Here is an 18,472-nt window from a genome sequence, read left to right on the forward strand (position 1 = left end):
AGTGTCAGAATGTTTTCCTTTATCTACAGTTCCTAATGCTGCTGTGCTCAGCAGGCACAGCCCTTCCCCAGCATACCTCAGAGGTCACTGCACACTCCAATTTCCAACACTGCTGTTTAAACACATCTAAAGAATATCAGAGAGGAAAGGTGTGTGCCAGGGCTCAGCTGAGAGGGCCTGAGAGGATGAGGTTGTGTTGATCAAATGTAAGAGCTGCTGTGGGAAGAAAATTGCCCATTGGAAACTTCAATAAAACAACACACCTCTTTCATGTTGCTACAGCACAGCTCACAAAAACTCTGATGCAATGTCCTAGAGGGGAAAGACTGCATAATTTACTTCATAGGCATGTTTTTGCTGCTACTTGGATTCTGAGGTGTCCATTCTTTCATCAGGAAAACCTCCCGTGCCTTTTTAACTCATTCCTCTTGTACCTTGACTTCCGTCTGCATTCTCCCCATCTGCTGACTCTGAGCTCCTTGCCTCCCTCCACTGAGCATGGAGCTCTTCCTGCATGGGCTGGTGTGACAAGAATTTTTTATTGCCTTTAGAGCCAGGCAAGCTTCTGAAAGGGAGAGTTTCCATGTTCTCCTCTGTATGTGGATCCTTTCCTGCACAGCACACACTCTGGGGCACTCACTGGGAGGCAGGTGCTGAGATGCTGCCACTGCATTCCCCACTGGAGACTGCACAGCACCCCAGGATAACAGGCAAGGTGGATCAGGGGTGTCCTTGGGCTCACCCCTGGACAGGTAAATCCAGGCCTGGCTGCTGTTCACTGCTTCTTGCACTTTCTGAAGCATTTCCCTGCCCCTCTGGTACAAGGAGGAAGTGTGCTTGGTAGTAAATTAAAGGAGAAAACTAGAATAGTGCATCCCCAAGGGAACCAGTAGAGATGAAAAGTATTCATCACAGCATGCCTCTCTTAGATGACCTCGAAAAAAAGTCATAAATATGGGTAGTGTAGTGTCTCCAAAGTGCCTCCAGTGAATCAAAACAAATAAACCTTTAAGCACAGGAGTCTGAAGTCACCAGGACAGCTGCAGCACAGAGGTGAGAATAATTTACAGAGAACCCAGAGAGGCCAAATGGGTTTGTGTTCCCCACGTGTTCTCCTGCAGCACAAAAGTAACCTGCTGGTGGAACAGGTTCTCAGTGATTTATCTTCTGCTGCCTTTCAATTAGTATTGAAAATTTTTGACTTATAGTGCAAAAACCTGTTAGTGACATCATTCTAGGGCAGTAAATCTTGGCCTGAGGAGGCCAAAGAGGCTCCCAGCCCTCTGCACCTTGGGCAGAGGTTTAATTTCTGTAATGCTGCTGCTGTGGGCAGTGACATGGGGTGTTCATTCCTTCGGCTTCACCTTTGCTGCTCCAATTCCAGCCCCAGCAGCACACACAGAAGGGTGTGCACACACAGACACCTCAGCCTGGTCCCAAACTGGGAACAGAGGTCACACCAGTGCTTGCAGCCCTTCTCTGACACTTCAGGGCACTGGCCAGAGACCAGACATGCTATCAAACTGAGTGTTGGTCTGGGCCTTGCTCAACCAATAACTGACATTTACTATCTTTAAAAATTTTAATTTGTATCTGGAACCATATTGCCCAAAGCCTCCTTTGTAGAGCTCATTATTGTTTTTCGTGTGATGCTTTCTGGGTACTTCCATAAACTGTTGTTGCATGTTTCCTTGGGAAGTCTCCGTGGTTGTAAATCATCAGCAGATGTCTCATCAAGAAACTGGCAGCTTTACTAACAGAAAAATAAGGGAGAACATTTTTCTGGTTGTTACGTATCTCCCTGTTAATCACAGAGGTCTGCAGTTCCTGTGCAGATTTGTGTTTTGTTGTTTAGCCTTGCCCCCAAGGAATCCATCCCCCTGATATCCAGCCCTATTTTGAAACAGACACTAGAAATGCCATTTCTGTGCTGTCAGGTTTTGCAATCCTGGTGTCCATCCTGCCCAGAGAGCCCAGCTCATTACCAGGTCACTGACTGCCCCCACTGTGACCCCCGGGCACTTTGCTGCCCCTCTCCCTGCAGATGCAGAGCTGCTGGCTCCTTCCTGCCTGAGGGAGGCCGCAGGGATGGCTGCATGTGCCTCTGCAGCTGGAAACCAAGCACCACAGTTCATTCCTGGTCTCCTCTCCTGAGCCTGAGACCACATCAGCCACAGCTGGCAGGAAGAGAAGGGGAGTTAAGCCGCACCTCAATCAGTTCCTGCACAACTTTACTTTGCTTGTTTTGATTAATGTCATTTATTTTCTTTTATTTCTTTTTTTTTTTTTTTAATTCCATTTAGACACAGTTGTAACCCTGCACAAACAGCATCAGGTTCTAACCTGGAGCCAGCCCAAAGCATCAACTTTCTGGGCTTGCTGGCACCCAACAGGCATCTGCCACTGAGAATATAAACCACTGTTGGATGGTGTTCCTTGCTGCAGCACAGCCCAGGTGGATTACAGAGCTGGCCCAGCACATCCACACACACACAGCGTTTCCCTCTGGCTGGCACATTCTGTGGTCCCTTAAGGACACGCTCTGCAGTGCCCATCACTTCTGCAAAGGCAGGAGGCTTCTGGCCGTGATAAAATGTGAACTGTCTCCCTGGATTTAGAAAGGGGAGGAGGATTTCTCTCCTGTCTGTTGGGGAATGAGCTCTGTGTTTGTAAATCTGCAGCAAAACCTGGGGAAAGCATCTGAGTTAGAGAGAACACAGCCTGAAAGGGAAATGGCATTCCCTCACATCGCAGTCTCTGTGAGGTGTCTGCCAACCTTGTTTATTCTGTTTTCTGGCAAGCCAAGAGTTTCAACCAATTATTTAGTGTTTCATTCCTCTTTACCAGTGCTGCTCACACCAGCTCATATCAGCTCATCCTTTCTGTGCTATTAGACAAAGTCTTGTTTGGTGTTAGCAAAACAAAGGCAAACAAAGCTTTCAGCAGTCTGTTTCAAATCCGCTGCCACTGCTCGGGTCCTGCCTCACAACAGATCTTTGAGCACCTTAAATCTGTTCTGTCTGCTGAACAGGACCTGAGCTGAGCTGCTTTTCACCTGGAAAACTACCACAGCAACAACAACAACCACTCACCCAAAATGTTTTTAGCATTTTCAGCCCAAGAAAAACAAGTTTAGAAGAAATGCAAAATGTGCATGTCCCAAAGACCACTGTACAGCCAGGAAATAATTTCTCCATTAATATTTATGAATTTACCACAGGGCAAGGGAAAGGCAAAGGCTGTACAATTTTTGGCGGCTAAAGAACAGTGAGTTAGACCAGCAGAGGAGAGGATTCTCTGCCTCTTTCTTTTTGTGGCAATTGATCCTCCCTTTCCCTTTTTGATCTTCCTACGACTCTGCAGTAGGACAGCAACCCCTCGATATCTCTGTGGTTTTTTTAAGCCCAGTGAGTTCTGCAGAGCTCTCCTGGTGCCAGCAGCCCAGCTGCTGTCCCTGTCTCACACGTGGCAGGTGCCTTTGTCCCCAGCCACAGAAATGCATCATCTCTGCTGTGTCCAGTGGGGCTTGGAAGATCCTCCAGTCCTGGGACTGAGTTGTCATAGGACAACAATGCAATGAGAAAACGGATTTGAACAAACAAGAATGGGTCTGGTTTATGTATAAATAATTCTGTTAGACCTGGAACACAAACACATTGAGCATTGGGGTCAGTAAGCCACGAGACAAACAGCAAGGAAATGTGAATTGGCTGTTTCACACCCCAGGGTAACCAGAAAGGCCACAGAGGCCAGGGAGGGGATCTGAAAATGGGATTTCTGCATGTCCTTAAGCATCCACAATCTTTTGGGCCCTGATGTTAATGTAGAATCCAAGCTATTTGCAGTTTTTGGTGGAATCTAACAAGGCATGAGGAATTCCAGAAGAATCAGAGACCTGATTCAAAGAAGGAGAGAACACACTGTGTTGCAATGCTGCAGAGAAGGTTGGAGTCTTATTCATAATCTTCTTGGAAAAAATATTTAAGAACTCAGAAAAACAGTAACGTGGAAGGAATCTGTTTTTACCAGTGCAAGAGCAAATATTTAAAGTTCTATTGAAAAGCCCCAGAGTGTCTCAGAGGCGTGGAGTGGGCCAATTGATTGTATTTCCAGTTTGTCATTTTCTCTGCAGAGAAAGGGTCTTTTCAACAGATTATCTGCTCTGGTTCCAGCCCTCCGTGATTGCAGTGCTGCCCTTTGGGTAGCTGGGCTGTGCTGCCCTGTGCTGCCTAATCTGCCTGTCCATCTGCAAGAGGGTGCCAGGTCCTGCCTTGTGTTTACTGAGTGATTGCTGCCTTCATTGTGTTGACTAATTTGGCAAAGTGAAATACAGTTCCTTATCCAGCTCTATCTCCTTCTCAGCTGTGAAAGAAGGGTTTGCATGCAATCAGTCTCATGGAATGCTTCCAGTCACTTTAAGGGTGGGACCTTACTGCTTTTGGAAGAAATTGTAAATTTTGAGGGGAAAATGGAGGGCCAGCAGCTGCAGGCTGCAATATAATGGTAAATAAAGTAAAAAGAAGTTGAGGAAAGAGTCACCTTTCATGTCAACCCTCCCTTTCCTTAGGATGGTTAGTGGGCTGCTATGTTGGAAAAGCTGTTTTTCAAGGAGAAAGAAAACTCCTTTTCCTCTGTGTAAGGCTACTGGCATGAAAGAGAGAATTCCCTCTGTGAATCTGAACCTCTGAGTGGGCCAGCCCTTCTCCCTCTGTGCACATCCCTTCCCCATGCCTCAGCTTTGTTCTGTGCTGCTTTATATATTTGTTTATTCTTTTACTCCTCCAATCACTTCTGCTGCTGCTGCTGCTGCTGGAACTGGAGGGCATCCATGGCTTTCCTTGTTTATCCATTTCCATTTCCCACATGTGGGAGCAGCTCACAGCCCATGTGCACCCATAGTGAGGAAATAAGGTGAGATATATTTTTGCAGATTGTGTTCAATAAAAACACCCCCAAACACATTTGTTGAGTCTGTTGGGTTCCCTGAAAGAGAGGGTTTGAAAAGCCACATTTGAGCTGATCTCACAGGAAGGAAGTATTGGGAATGGTAAAGGGGAATATTAAGGTTAATGATAATTAGGAGTTGGGTATAAAGCAAGAATGGTGCTCTTAGGGCACTCAGGTAAGGAGAAGGTCCCAGGTAAACCAGTTTGGTCTCTGATTCCTCCCAGGGTTTTGCCATCATTCCAACTCACCTGTGAGAGGTGCAGGGTGTGCTGGACCCTCCTGTGCTGCTGCAGAGACCCAGCACAGCTCTTGGTCAGGACTCTCAGCATGGTCCCAGGCAGGTCTGTGCCTCTGCACAACCTTCAGGCCACTGCAGGCACTGATGGAGCAGAGGAATCTGAGTGTGATGTGCATGGGAAAGGGAAAGGACAGGACTCTTCTGCTTCCTCCCCCCTCTGATCCCCATCAGGATTAGGAACTGATAGGATCTGGGCAACCCCTTGTTTCAGAAGAATTCCAGGAAGGGGTAGCATAAACCAGCTGAGGAGTTCCTCATTCTGTATGTGACTCTGTGGCTCCAGTATCTATCCTGTGCCACTGTGTATGAGGCTACATTCATTCTCCAGTTTGTTTTCTCCTCACCCAAACATCCATTCACTGGCTGCTTCCGAGGACCACTGCATTGACGTCAGTCTTATTTTCATCCTTCACTCCTCCCTGAGGCATCATCCAGGTCATTCCCTACTGCTCAGTTTCAGTGCAGATTCCAGGATTGGGCAGTGGCTGCCCAGTGTCCTTGAGAGTCCATTTGGCAATTGCCTGTCACCCTCAGGAATTCTCACTCTCTGCAGTGGAAGTGAGTCAAGGCTGTCACTCCTCGACAGCCTCATGGCCTAAGACATTTGGTATTTCATTGGTTTTCTGCTCCATTCCCATTCCTTTCCTGTATCTGAACCATTCCTGTTGCTCCCACTGAATTTGTAACAAATATTTTAAAGCATTCTCGGTTTATCTGTGGCCATTTGTAAATGTTATCAGCTGTGTGTCCCGGCACATTTCACATGCAGAGCACTAGGAAATACACCCTAATTCACCTGCCAAACCTCCTTGTAAGGTGGCTGAGCTTTCTGATCCTCCATCTCTCCCTGCTGAAGTTCTCTGGTTTCTCCAAACTCATGGAGCAGCCAGTGCCAGAACAGAGGTTAAACCCAGAAATCCTCAGCTCCTGTTGCTGGATCTGACCTTGCTGCTCCCACGGAAACCTCCCCATTCAGTTTGCAACTGGCACATTGCACATTGCAATCCACAATCCCTGCCCACATCACTGCCAGGAGATTTAACCCCTTCCTGCCCCCACCACAGGAAAGGCTGCAGGTGTGTGCAGGGATGGGGACAGACACATCCTCCTGCCTGAGAACAACCCAGGGAGTTTCCCCCAAAAGCTTAGCGTGAGATCCATGTTCAGTTTTACATGCCCTGGACTGGGCATCTCCTTTTTGCACTAAAAGTCACAGTAATTACTCTCCCTGTAAACAGAGAGTTTAATATGCTGTGGGGAATTCACTTAACTGAAGCCATGGCAGATTTATAGTTATTAAATGGAATGCCAGGAGGTTGTTAGCACTTTGGGAATCCTGCTTTGTTATTTCATAATCACATATTTATGGTTCCCACAGCACATTGTTTTTGTCTTGCTGCTCATTTATGGCAGGTCTATTAAAGTGCCACAGGTCCTGGGCTGTAACTCTCTCCAGCACTGCTGTGATTGCACTTTCATTCTTCTGGGGCTGCTTTGGTGGAGATCAATACCAGAACCCTGGAGAATATAGAGGGAGCACGTTCTGCCTTATGAAGCAGGCACAAAATGAAGCCTGTGAATGACCTATCATCCCAGGAACACACTCCTCACAAGAAGGATTTGTTACCTGCAAGCCCAGGTTTGGCTCTTGGAGTGAGTGTGGATAACTGAGCCCACAGCCTGGGTGTGCTGCTGGGCCCTGAGGGGAGGGAGCAGCCCCTCACACCAAAACTTCACAGGCTCTCCTGCCCAGCCCTGCCAGCACGTGCCCACACCCATCCCTCTGCCTTCTCCAGGCCTTTGTGGGTTTTTCAATAAATTTGAAAGCCTCAGTTCTCATTTTTTCTGCTGTTAATTCATCTCTCACTGCTTTGCTCGGCTCTTCTCCTCCCTCTCCATTTCCATCAAGGCCTGGGGTGTTTGTGAAGCTTTGCCTGAACACTCAACCCCATGACATTTGTCACATTTATGGAGGAGAAGAGCAACAACAGTGCTACTCCAAAGTTAGAAAATCGGGTGAATTTCAGCAAGAATTGTTTCACAGAAAGGGCTGTGAATTACTGGAAAGGGCTTTCCCTGGGAGATGGTGGAGTTCCCATCCCTGGAGATGTCCAAGGAGTGCCTGAATGTGGCACTCAGTGCTCTGGGCTGGTGACAAGGTGGGGATTGGGCACAGGTTGAATTGGATGATCTTGGAGGTCTTTTCCAGCCTTGGTGATTCTGTGATTGTGTGAAATGAGATGCATTTGTAAAGAGCTGCTATTTTAAGGGGACTTAGAGAGGGAGTCTTATCACAGATGCAATTCTAGTTCTGGAATTCTCTCAAATTCAGGCCACCAATGTGCAACTGCCCATCAGTGAGGACAGTGTTTAGGGCAGAGCTTGAGTCCGCTACACCACAAAGAATTCATCCTCCCAACAGAGTTTTTTCCTTCACTTTTTCTTTTGTACTGAACAATTCAGATAATGCACTGAAAATCCTTGTCTAAATATCAAATTATTTAGTTGACTCATTCTCACTCAGGGAATAACCTGGAGAGTGCTCTTTTGTTTTCTTCCATCATACCTCTGCCTCTTCTTTAGAAAAACATAAATTTTAAGTTAATGAATAATTTAGAGTGCTACAGCTTTTCAGTCAAGTTTTAAAAGCACATACCAAAATAAACCCAAAGTTTCTACTTTGTACCCAAAACAGTAAAAAAAAAAAAAAAAAAAAAAAAAAAAAGAAAAAAGCAGGGCATGAGGGTTTTAATTCAGCAGCCAAATCACTGGCTGCATGTTCCCAAGGACAAACAGGCATCACTGAGCCTGTAGGAGCTGTGGGAGCAGCTCCCAGGGACCCCCGAGCTCAGGGAATCTGTGGCAATAAAAGATCATAACTCTGGCAAAGTAAAATGCCAGAAGGCATATAATGAAACTTGGGAGGCATTTGGATCATTTAAAAATTGGAGAAATAGCCAAAGTAGCAGAAAATAGAGCAAGGAGGAGTCTGAGGTTTATTCAATTGTTACTGAAGAGAATTCCTGAACGGCAGCAGAACCAGGGCCAGCATCCTGGGCCCTGTGAACTCAGCTGTGCTCCTGTCCTTGAGACTATCAACAGGGTTTGTTTTCTCTCCAAGTCTTGCATCCATTTCTAGGAAAAGAAGTCAGCAGGAACAGTGGGAGCTGTTCCCTTTTACGTATAACCAGCAAGGTTTGTACCTAAGCTCTGCTGTGGTCCTCTCTTCCAGGCCTGATGCCCCCAGGTTGGGAAATAATTAAAGGATATTAGTCATAAGGCCAGAAATGGTGGAATGAGGCAAGTGCCATCAGTGTCCTGCCCAGAGCACACACTCTCACTGGGGTGAGGTGTCAGTCAGCAGAGCCAGCACCACTGGCAGCCCCTCAGACATTGACACAGATGCTGTTTGAATTTCAGTTCTGCAGTGCCTGGTCTGGGTCAGTTTTTCCCAGAGCCAAACTCACACATTTTCAAGGGAACTTTCAGTTCAAATGAGGATTCCTCCTGGTCAGAAGGGAGCTGAGAGAGGTGGAACTTTCCCCTGGTTAGACTGCAGGGTCTGCATGGAGCATCTGCTGCTGCCTGCCCGTATTTTGGCTGGGCTGGAGGGGTGACCCTGGTGGACAGACAGAGGCAGAGCAGGGGGGGCTCAGCCTCCCCAGCGCTGCTGCAGCAGCAATTCTCATTCCTCACAGCCTGTGGTGGGTGGCTTTGGCTCTTGTGGCCGGCATCCAGCAGACAGCAAGGATATCAGCTCTTGTTATTCCAGCTCGTTTCCATGTCTGCCTTCTGGCTCCTCTGTGGTGTGAATGCACAAACTGCTCTGTGTGAGTGTAAAACACAACATTCAGACACTTACAAAAACGTTTAAAACTATTTTCTTTTTTGGTGCTTAAAAAATTAGCAGATGTAACTGAAATTCTGCTCAAGGACACAAGTGAATGGAGGAAGCAGTGAGTGTTGTGTTTGTATGGAGGGAGGGTAACAAATAACAGAGTGGTTAGCAATTATCTGATTCCATTTTCAAAAGTTTTAGGTTTTATCCACTCTGGAAGGTTCTCTGTGAGACCTGGATATTCTAAAGAGACTTTTCTGTGCAGCAAATCAGCATTACCAGTGCTGCCCACTGTACCTGTCCCTCACCGTGTTTTGATTGGGATTTTTTCTGTCTGACACCACCAGATGGGAAGTTTTTCATAGGTGTTTCTAGCATCAAGCAAAGCATTTCCTACTGATGCTGGTCAGCTCTGGGCTTTCATTAGACCAGCTTGGCTTCATCCCAGCCCTCCTGCTGTTTGAACTCAATCCATCTGCATGGAATTTGCTGGGCTGAACTGCTAACAAATTTATTAGGGACCATTTTTTGTACAGCTATCACCAAATGTAGTTCTAGATTTAGAAGAGCATTTCTGAGGTCCAGCAATCACAGAGTGTTTGGAAACAGGGCACACACACTGAAGTCAGTGTTGTTAGAACACAGAATCACAAAATCATGGAATTATCCAGGCTGGAAAAGATCTTTATTAATTTATTATCACAAAGCCCAACCATAAACCATCTTCTCCAGTAAATCCTGTCCTCAGGTGCCACATCCACAGGGATGAGTCAGGATGCTGAATGCAAACTTCATCTTTCAGCAGAGTCTATGCTATGGGATAAAATATAAATGTGAATGTTCCAATTGTTTAGACATTCAAATATTTCAAGTTTTCGAACAGGTCCACGGGTTCACACAGGTTCACTGAGTGAGGTCAGCTCTGAAGCAGAATAAGAGATAAAGAGGCACTGAGTCATATCCCAAAGTGTAGTCAGCCCTCAGTAAATAACCACCCAGTATGTCACATGCCTCAATTTAGGAGCATTTAAAAGCAAAAAATCCTGTGCATAATCAGTCCAACCACTAAGTCACAGCAAAGCTAATGGTAAAAACAGCTCTTGTACTTTGACTTTTGCATGCAGCTGAGAAAATTGTCTATTTCAGGGGAGTCCCAGCCCTGTGACATGTTGTGATGGTACAACCGTAACTTTGCCCCTCAGTGATGTGTGCACTCATGTTTATGGATTGCCTGGGATGGATTTGTGTCTCATCAACCACATCAGCACAGCAGGAAGGCTGATTCTGCAGGGATATTTGCAAATTCCACCCCAGGAAAGGTGCAAGGGTGCAGACATTTCACCAGGGAGGCAGGAAGTGGTGATGCTGCAATTCTACCCCATGATTCAGATCCTGCTCCAGAGTTAGGAATTACTTATCTACTGCAAAATATCTCTCTTGAGCACATAAAAATCTGGAAAAGGCAGCATCATCAGCAACATTAGTTGGCCGGTTAAATCCTTTTCTGACCAAATCCATCTCTTATGTCTGAGGCTGCCATTTCCCACCTCCCTGAAAGATTTGGTGAACCACAGAGGACTGTCACAGCACCCAAACAACAGCAATGTCTGATTTTATCTGGTTGAAAGCCCATGAAATCCACTTTACTCTAAGTAGATGTTGACCTCTTTTACAATAACTGGTATTTTTAAACATCCATATTTGTCAAGACCTTTCTGAACTGATGAAATATTCATCCAAATCCCTCTGCATGGGGAAATGAACTTGATACTTGTGCTCAGACCCTTCTCCTACCCTGGCTCATCAGCTTGCACAGCCCACATAGAGGGGCAGGATCAAAATTTAAATTCTATTTCCAGTTAAAATAAATACATGTTCTGTTATGCACACTTTGGTTCATATCTCAGCTCCTTGTGTTAGGCTTGACACCCAGCATGAAAATGTTACCAATATGTACAGAATTTGCTTATATTAAACCCAGGTCAATATATTATGCCTGATTAATATAAATTTAGAAAATGCTGTTAGTTTGACAGAAGGCAGAGCTCTGTTCCGGGCTTTGTCACTGGCCTGGGAAAATCTGCTTTCTGCTGCTCTCTAATCTCCAGTTCATGACCTTTGCTGTGCTTGGGTGCCAGCCCTTGTGGATAAATGCTGTCTGCAGGTACAGTGCTGGGGGGCTGACCTGGCTGAGGCTCTCCTCGAGCACCGACACACTGCTCAGCGCCACCCCACCTGTGCTGCAGCCTCCCGTGTTCTGGTGCATGGTGAAGGGAGGAAAAACCCTACCCACAGTTTCTTTGCAATGCTCAGGGAAGGAGTGACTTGGGATTTCTAAGATAGCACTGCCCTATCTTGGTAGTGGGGATTGTCCCCAGTGGTTGACATGCTTACATTAAAGCAGAAAAATCCTTCTTGTCTGCCACAGCGCTGAATTATTCAGCAGTTCCTGTTTTCCTTGTAAAAAGCTGAGAGAAGACGCGAAACAAGGCAGGAATATCAAAGGTCCTTTCCCCTGAACACCCCACGCGGGGTGCAGCAGTTGTTTTATGATCCCTCCATTCCCACAAGAGAATTCAGAAAGCAGAAACCTTGTCTAAATAAAGACAGCCTTGGCAAGGCACACAGCTCCAGCCAGAGATTTCTGTCAAGGCAGCGCGGTCACCGCAAGGCCACGGGGCAGGAACGGCGAGCGGAGGAACAGGAGAGACACCGCTGTGGAAACAAACAAGAGAAGGAGCTGATGGTGAGAGAGGCGTGTGTGCGCAGGGGCTGCCCAAGGGAGCACTCCAGGAATGGTCATTTCCTGGCAGAGCAGGGTTCCCAGCCTTTGCACCCCAGCAGCAAAGCAGCACAAGTGCTTGCAAGCACACTGCGCACATCACAGAGCTCAGGATGCCTCATGTGTGTGCTAACCCTAGTCCTACCTCTATGTTAATTTATTATGGAGTCTGAATTTCCCTTGGAAAGGTGGTAATCCTTCAGGAACTCAGAAGGAGTGGGATTGCAGTTAACCCTAGCCCTTCCTGTATGTTAATTTATTATGGAGTCTGAATTTCCCTTGGAAAGGTGGTATTCCTTCAGGAATTCGGAAGGAGTGGGATTGCAGTTAACCCTAGCCCTACCTCTGTGTTAATTTATTCTAGGGTCTGAATTTCCCTTGGAAAGGTGGTATTCCTTCAGGAACTCAGAAGAAGTGGGATTTCAGCTTCGTGGAGCTCAGGAAGAACAGAGAGTGAGCACAGACAGGGATTTGCTGCAGGGGTGGTTTGGTTCAGCAGCAGCTTCTCACAATGTGAGTTCTGCCAGTGATAATAGACCAGGCACATGAGCCTTCTCCAAGATCAGCCAGGTGGCTGCACACAGACCTGAGACTAATTTACTTTAAATCAGGACCTTGGAAAGTAGAACCCCATGCAGAAATGTGCCTGCTGTTTAATACAGACTCTATTTAATACAGTAAATATAGCCTTACATCAACTGTAACTGCCATTCAATCAGTGTGGAACTCACGATATTTGGGATGAAAATGAGATTGGCAGGAAATGTTCTGAGATAGCCTCAGCAGAAACAGAAATAAAAGAGTGAAGAGCTGAGCAGGTCCTTTCATACTTTGGCAGGAGCTGACAGGAGTGGGTGCCAGGAGTAGGCAGAAAAGTTTATCAGATATTTGGATGTTCATTCCTCTCCAGACACATGGTTTCTCCTACCTACATCAAGGGAACAGAGGTGTGAGATGGTCCCAGTTGACCCCAGCAGCCCCTGCAGGAGACAGAACCCTGTGAGAGCTCCTGTCCTGTCTCACATGCTACACAAAAATGTGATTATGGATTTTTTTTTCTTCTTCCTCTGTTGTCTTTTTGCTGAAGAAATTAAGTTAATGCATCTTTAAGGCCACGTTCCTTTGCAACTGTTGTATTTTGCAAAATCCTCTTGACTCTGGAGCATTTCTAAAGCTCTCTGCTGTCCTGCAGTTTTGCTGATCTCAGAGCTGGTGACACACTCATGAATTCTTCTAGAAGCCACTTGTGACAAACCAATAATACAGTGCGGATCAAACAGGCCCTCTACTCCCTCCACCATCATTACTTCTGTGTCACATGGATTCTCTGAAGACAAAACCCTCAGGTTTCTGACCTCAGATGCCTGACCCAGCATTGGAATTAAAATGCTGACCATAAAAGCAAGGTAGCAAGGTCATGTACTGCATGCTGTCCTTCAGGAGTCAGAACACAGTTCCCCAGGCTCCTGTGAGGTACATGCAATTACAGAGGCAAACAGGAGCCCTTTCTGCTCAGACAGGGTTTGTGGCTGTTGTCCTTAAGTCAAAAATACCAGTGTGGTCAGGAAGATGACATATAATCTACTTTTTTACTGAATTCCCACTTAAACTTCTGAAAGGAACAGCAGAAAATATCCATCCCAAGGCCAGGAATGCAGACAAATAAATAAATAAATATGCAAATACTGTAATTTGTCTGGGTTGTAGTCACTGCAAAATGGACACAAAATTCAACAGGGTGAGTAAAACTTTACAGTTTGGTTGTTATTTTGGAGCACTGACAACTGATATCATCTTGCAAAGAAAAGTGATTCATCCAAGTGCTTAGAGGATGGGAGCCCTGGACAGGTTCTGAGGCTGATGACCAACATAAACACGCTGTAAATTCAGGAGGTAATAGTGCAAATCAAAGAAAAAGAGGGAGAGAAAGGAAAACATATGGCCAGAGTCGGAGAGGTAGATAAAAGTTTGAGCAGTGAAAACAAATCCAGAAACTCAGGCAGGGAAATATTTGCTCCTGCCTGAACACATGCAGCAAATCCTGCTGAGGAGATTGTGTGGGACATCATTCACAGGGCCTCAAATGGAAACTGAGCTCAGGCTCCTCTGAACTGGTGGAATCTGCAAAGCCTCATCCATAGTGAGGACCAAACAGGCCCTTGACTTGAACTCTGGAGGAGTCCAATTACAGATTCTGTGCCTCTGACCCTCCCCAATGAACACCTCCTCCAGGCTGCTCTGCAGCAGCTCCACTGTCTGGTGATGGCTCACACAGCTCAGGGATTGCACACAGATTTTAAAATGTGAACTGCAGGATTTTGTTAAAGAGCTGGACCAACACTGAGGTGTGAAAGAGGTTGTGAAGCAGTGCAGGGACAGGAGTGGTGCCCCCCTAGAGCTGGCAGTGGCTGGAACTGAGTGCAGGTGGCTTCAAGGCTTCACCTCTGCCAGATTATTGAAACCATTTTATTGATTGCATGTTACGTGGTGAGCTGTGACTTCCCTGCAGAGGAGTTTGCACATCAACATAATTTATTTTTGGCCTTGACAGCTCCTAACTTCTGTGGTGAGTGAGAGCACTTGTCAAAACCCACTCAGATGTAGGTAAAGATATCACTCTTAATGGCTGAACATATCCAGCACTGGTAACTAATCTCAGTTATCTTTGAGATCTCATGACAAAAATAATGTTGTGTGAGAGAATAGTATTGCCACAGACCTCCACAGCCCAGGGCAGGTTGTGCACACTGACACAGGTTCCTCTGTGCAAAACGACACAGCACCGAGAGCTGGGTCTTCTCAGGGAAGAAGTTACTGAGGAAATTGGAGTGGACTGAGGTAAAATACTGATCCTGCACAGTGAGGATGTGCCTTGTGCATCACACACCTCCAGTTTGTGTCCCTTGCCTTTCAGGAGTGGCACTGGGGACTGTCTCCAACCAGACCATGCCCAGCACTCGCTGCAAACCAGGAGGCTGGGGCTGCTGGCACCAGAAGCAAGAGACTTGCTGCATTCCTTCCCATGCTGTCCCAGCCCTGGCTCCCCAGGCAGCACAGTGAAACCTCCCAGAGATGCTGAAAGGAAGGAACCAGGCTGGATCTGCAAACCCAGCCTGGACATGGAGGTAAAGAAGGGTTGAATGCACCACAGGGATATACAAACAGCCAAACCACAGGTGGGCAGAGGGGCAGCAGAGGTTGGAATTTGGGAGAGAACTGATGCTGGCAGAAGATAAGAAGGTATCGGAGTAGTGAGTTCAGCCTGGAGTAAGTTTTTCTTGGGAAGAACTGTCTGTGTTTGCCAGCACAGTGTGTATTGACGGTGTGCAGCTGTGGACAAAGCTGAGTGTGGATTTACCTCCTGTCTGAGCAGAAATCATGGGCTGGGAAAGCACTTGTTCTGGCAAGCAAGGGTAGAGAGCTTACATTGGAGAGCTGGGTGACACAGGCACAAATACAACCCAGAACCCATGGTTAATTGTTGGTGAAGATTTACCCTTTGTCCTTATTAACTTGCCTTTAAACAGACATGATAAATGCTGTTCATTACTCAAATGTATTCTGAAGGAGTCTAAACTTCCCCAGCTCACCCTTTAATCATCCTCTGGCTTACACATTTGTCTTTCCTTCCAAGATGCTGGTAATAAATAAATGCTGTTTAAATGGTCACAGTGCTGTGGCAAGCCTGCAAGCCCATGCATCTTGTTGGTGTTTTTTAACTGTCTCTATATTTCTTAATTCAAAGACTTGAGGAGTTCAGTACTTGTTTCTTGCCTTGAGATGTCTGGTGAAATGTCTGCTGACATCTTGTCTCGAGTGTTAGTGCCAGTGGCAGGTGAATAAGCAAAATGAGAGAGCAGCTGCCTGGAGCCTGGGCCACAGCACTGGGATAAGGAAGAATTGCTGCTAATTTTTCTCCTTCTTGTCCCCCATGACTGGACACAAAGAGAAGGTTGACTGATGTACATTTATACCTAAGTAAAAGCTTTTTTACTCTAAGGATGATCAAACACTGCAGCAACTTGACATAAGAGGCTGTGGAGGCTCCATCCTTGGAGATATTATGGCCTTTATAATATAAAGAGAATCAGCAAGACTGAATATTCTCCCTGCTGCAAAGCAAGAAACAGTGCTGGCATCAAAACCATCTCAGTGCTGGAGTGAAAGAGGAGCTGCTGTCTCAGCAGCAACAGGAGATAACAACACCCATCTATCTCCAAGATTTTTGCCAGTTTGGAAAACTGGAGGCTGGAAACGTGGCCAGAATCATCTAGGATAATCTCAGGCAAAGTACAGAACAAATTAATTAATAACCTCTTTTTGGAAGCTGTGGGGTGATGGGTCTGTGGCTGATTAATTGTGGTGGTGTGTTCCCCAGGACTGATCATGTCAGCTGTGCTGCTTTCCATGGAGGGAGTTCAATCACTGACTTGGGAAAGTGTTGGTGAAGTTCTATGATGAAAGGAAATTTGAGCTTTTAAGATATTTGGATCATTAAGAAAGAGTTATTATGTGCAGCATTGATTCATCAACTTGTGCTTTTAAGTTAATGAGCTCTGTTTGGCAATTGCAATCTCTCCTTTTTCTGGACTGCAAGCAGTAATCAATCAAACCCCAGCTCTGAAGTGACTGGAGAGGCCCCAACAGCAAACTGTGCCCTTGGCAGGGATCTGGATCTTCACTGGAACCTGCAAAGAGCTCTGGCTGCCTGGAGAGCCTCCCCATCTTACACACTGCTGAATCACCAGCCTGGGGTTGTTCTGGGACAGGCAAGCAGAGTGGAGAGAACTTTACCTGTCACAGAGCTGTCAGGCACTGAAGAGAAAGGAATTCCTTTGTTGGGACTTTTCTGGCAAAAACTCAAGGTGCTCGCCACATATTGTACAAGTCTTCACATGAATTGCAAATCCAAAAGCCAGTATATATTCTATTTATTTTCCAAGCACTCATCAGAGTTAAAAGTTTCCATGCAGTTTCTCCACAGTCTCCTTGGTCAAGCTGTAAATCAGGGATAAAAGTTGCTCAGTGACTCCTAGACAAGTGAATGGAAGCATCACAGCTATTCCACATGACTGCAGCTCTCCAGGCCCTGGAGCTGAGTTCCTGTGGTCTGTCCCTACCTGGCAGAATGTTTCCATGAGCACTCAAAGCTGCACTCAGACATCATTTATCTATCAAGACAGAAAATATTTTATTTTTTGAAAGAAAAATACCAGAACTAGCACCACCCCAAGGTCTCATAGGGGAACTTGCTGGAATTCCTTATGGATGGAAAGAAGCTTCAATAACTAACATTTGTTGATTTCTTCTTGAGGCTGGGAAAAGAGAATATTAAATGGAGGAAAACATTAGTTTGACTGAAAACAAAAACAAAACTTGTTCTAAAGCCAGGACTGAGCTGGAATTTTTTTCTAGTGTTTGCAAAGGATAATAAAATTAAGCATCAGGAAAATATCACATCTCACAACGATGAATGTGATTACATCAGACTTTCTAAATGCAGCTTGATGAATATGTGCAATAAATACAGAAATAAACACGGGGAAAATGTCAGAAGTCATTTGACTTTAGGTAGTACAACTCTGAAAACCATTTGTATTGTGCATCAACTCTTCTGCAGGGTTTTTCCAACCAAAATACAAAGCACTTCACAAACTTGGATCAGCTCCTCATGCTTTGAATGATTTGGGGAAATATTTCCTTTTGAATGTGGGAGATAATTGAGCCTTGGAAATGAGCAGAGGTGAAGGAGTGATCTAGTGGCACAGGGAGGGAAAGCCTCCTCTCCTTCCCTCTCAGCATGAAGGTGCTTTGGTATCAAACAGCAGCACAGCAGCCAGGAGCCAGTGCTTGGATCTGCTGCAGGCACCAACAGCCACTGACCAACCTGATAAATCGGTTTTTCCTTAGTAAAAAGGCAAAGTTTTAGTAATAAAATTAGCATTAATAAAATGCTTTATTCAGTTCAGCCCCATTGCTTAGCAAAGACACACAGCACAGGTGTGAGAACCTGTGAATGTGGATTTCAGATGGGTCACTGGCACGTTTTAGGGCGCTGTGAACACTCTGCCTCCTGTGGAAGGGATGCTGGCTCTTCTCCCCAGAGCAGTGAAGGCTGGAATCCTCAATTCAGAAAGGAATTCCTGGGAGCATCCCCAGTTTGACTCCCCTGGGCTCCTGCAAACATTCCTCATTCTCAGGGAAGGACACAGAAATCACGCACACAATTAGAGCTTGTGCTGAATTCACTCTGTCTTAACCCCTGTCATGGCTGAGGAAGTGCTTTCTAACACATTTTCCACAGGATAATTTTTTTAACAACTCTATGGCATTATTTAATTTGATTTTATTCTGCTAATAAACCACAAAACATCATCAGAGACCCTCCTGATGCTACTCATAGCTGACCTCCTTTCTGTGGGATTTCTGTGGGATTGATGTGGATGCAAATATCCATCCACATCACCCCAAAACATCATGGCCTGCTGCTCTTGACTGCAACACCTGTCCCAGGCTACCTGCCTTCTGCTGCTTTTGGCTCTGTCTTCCCTCCCTGTGGATCCCTGCAGCTGTTCTGGAGCAATTTTAGTTATCAAGAGACAGCTCA

Source organism: Ammospiza nelsoni, chromosome 15 (genome assembly GCF_027579445.1).
Source record: "Ammospiza nelsoni isolate bAmmNel1 chromosome 15, bAmmNel1.pri, whole genome shotgun sequence".
Classification (NCBI taxonomy): domain Eukaryota; kingdom Metazoa; phylum Chordata; class Aves; order Passeriformes; family Passerellidae; genus Ammospiza; species Ammospiza nelsoni.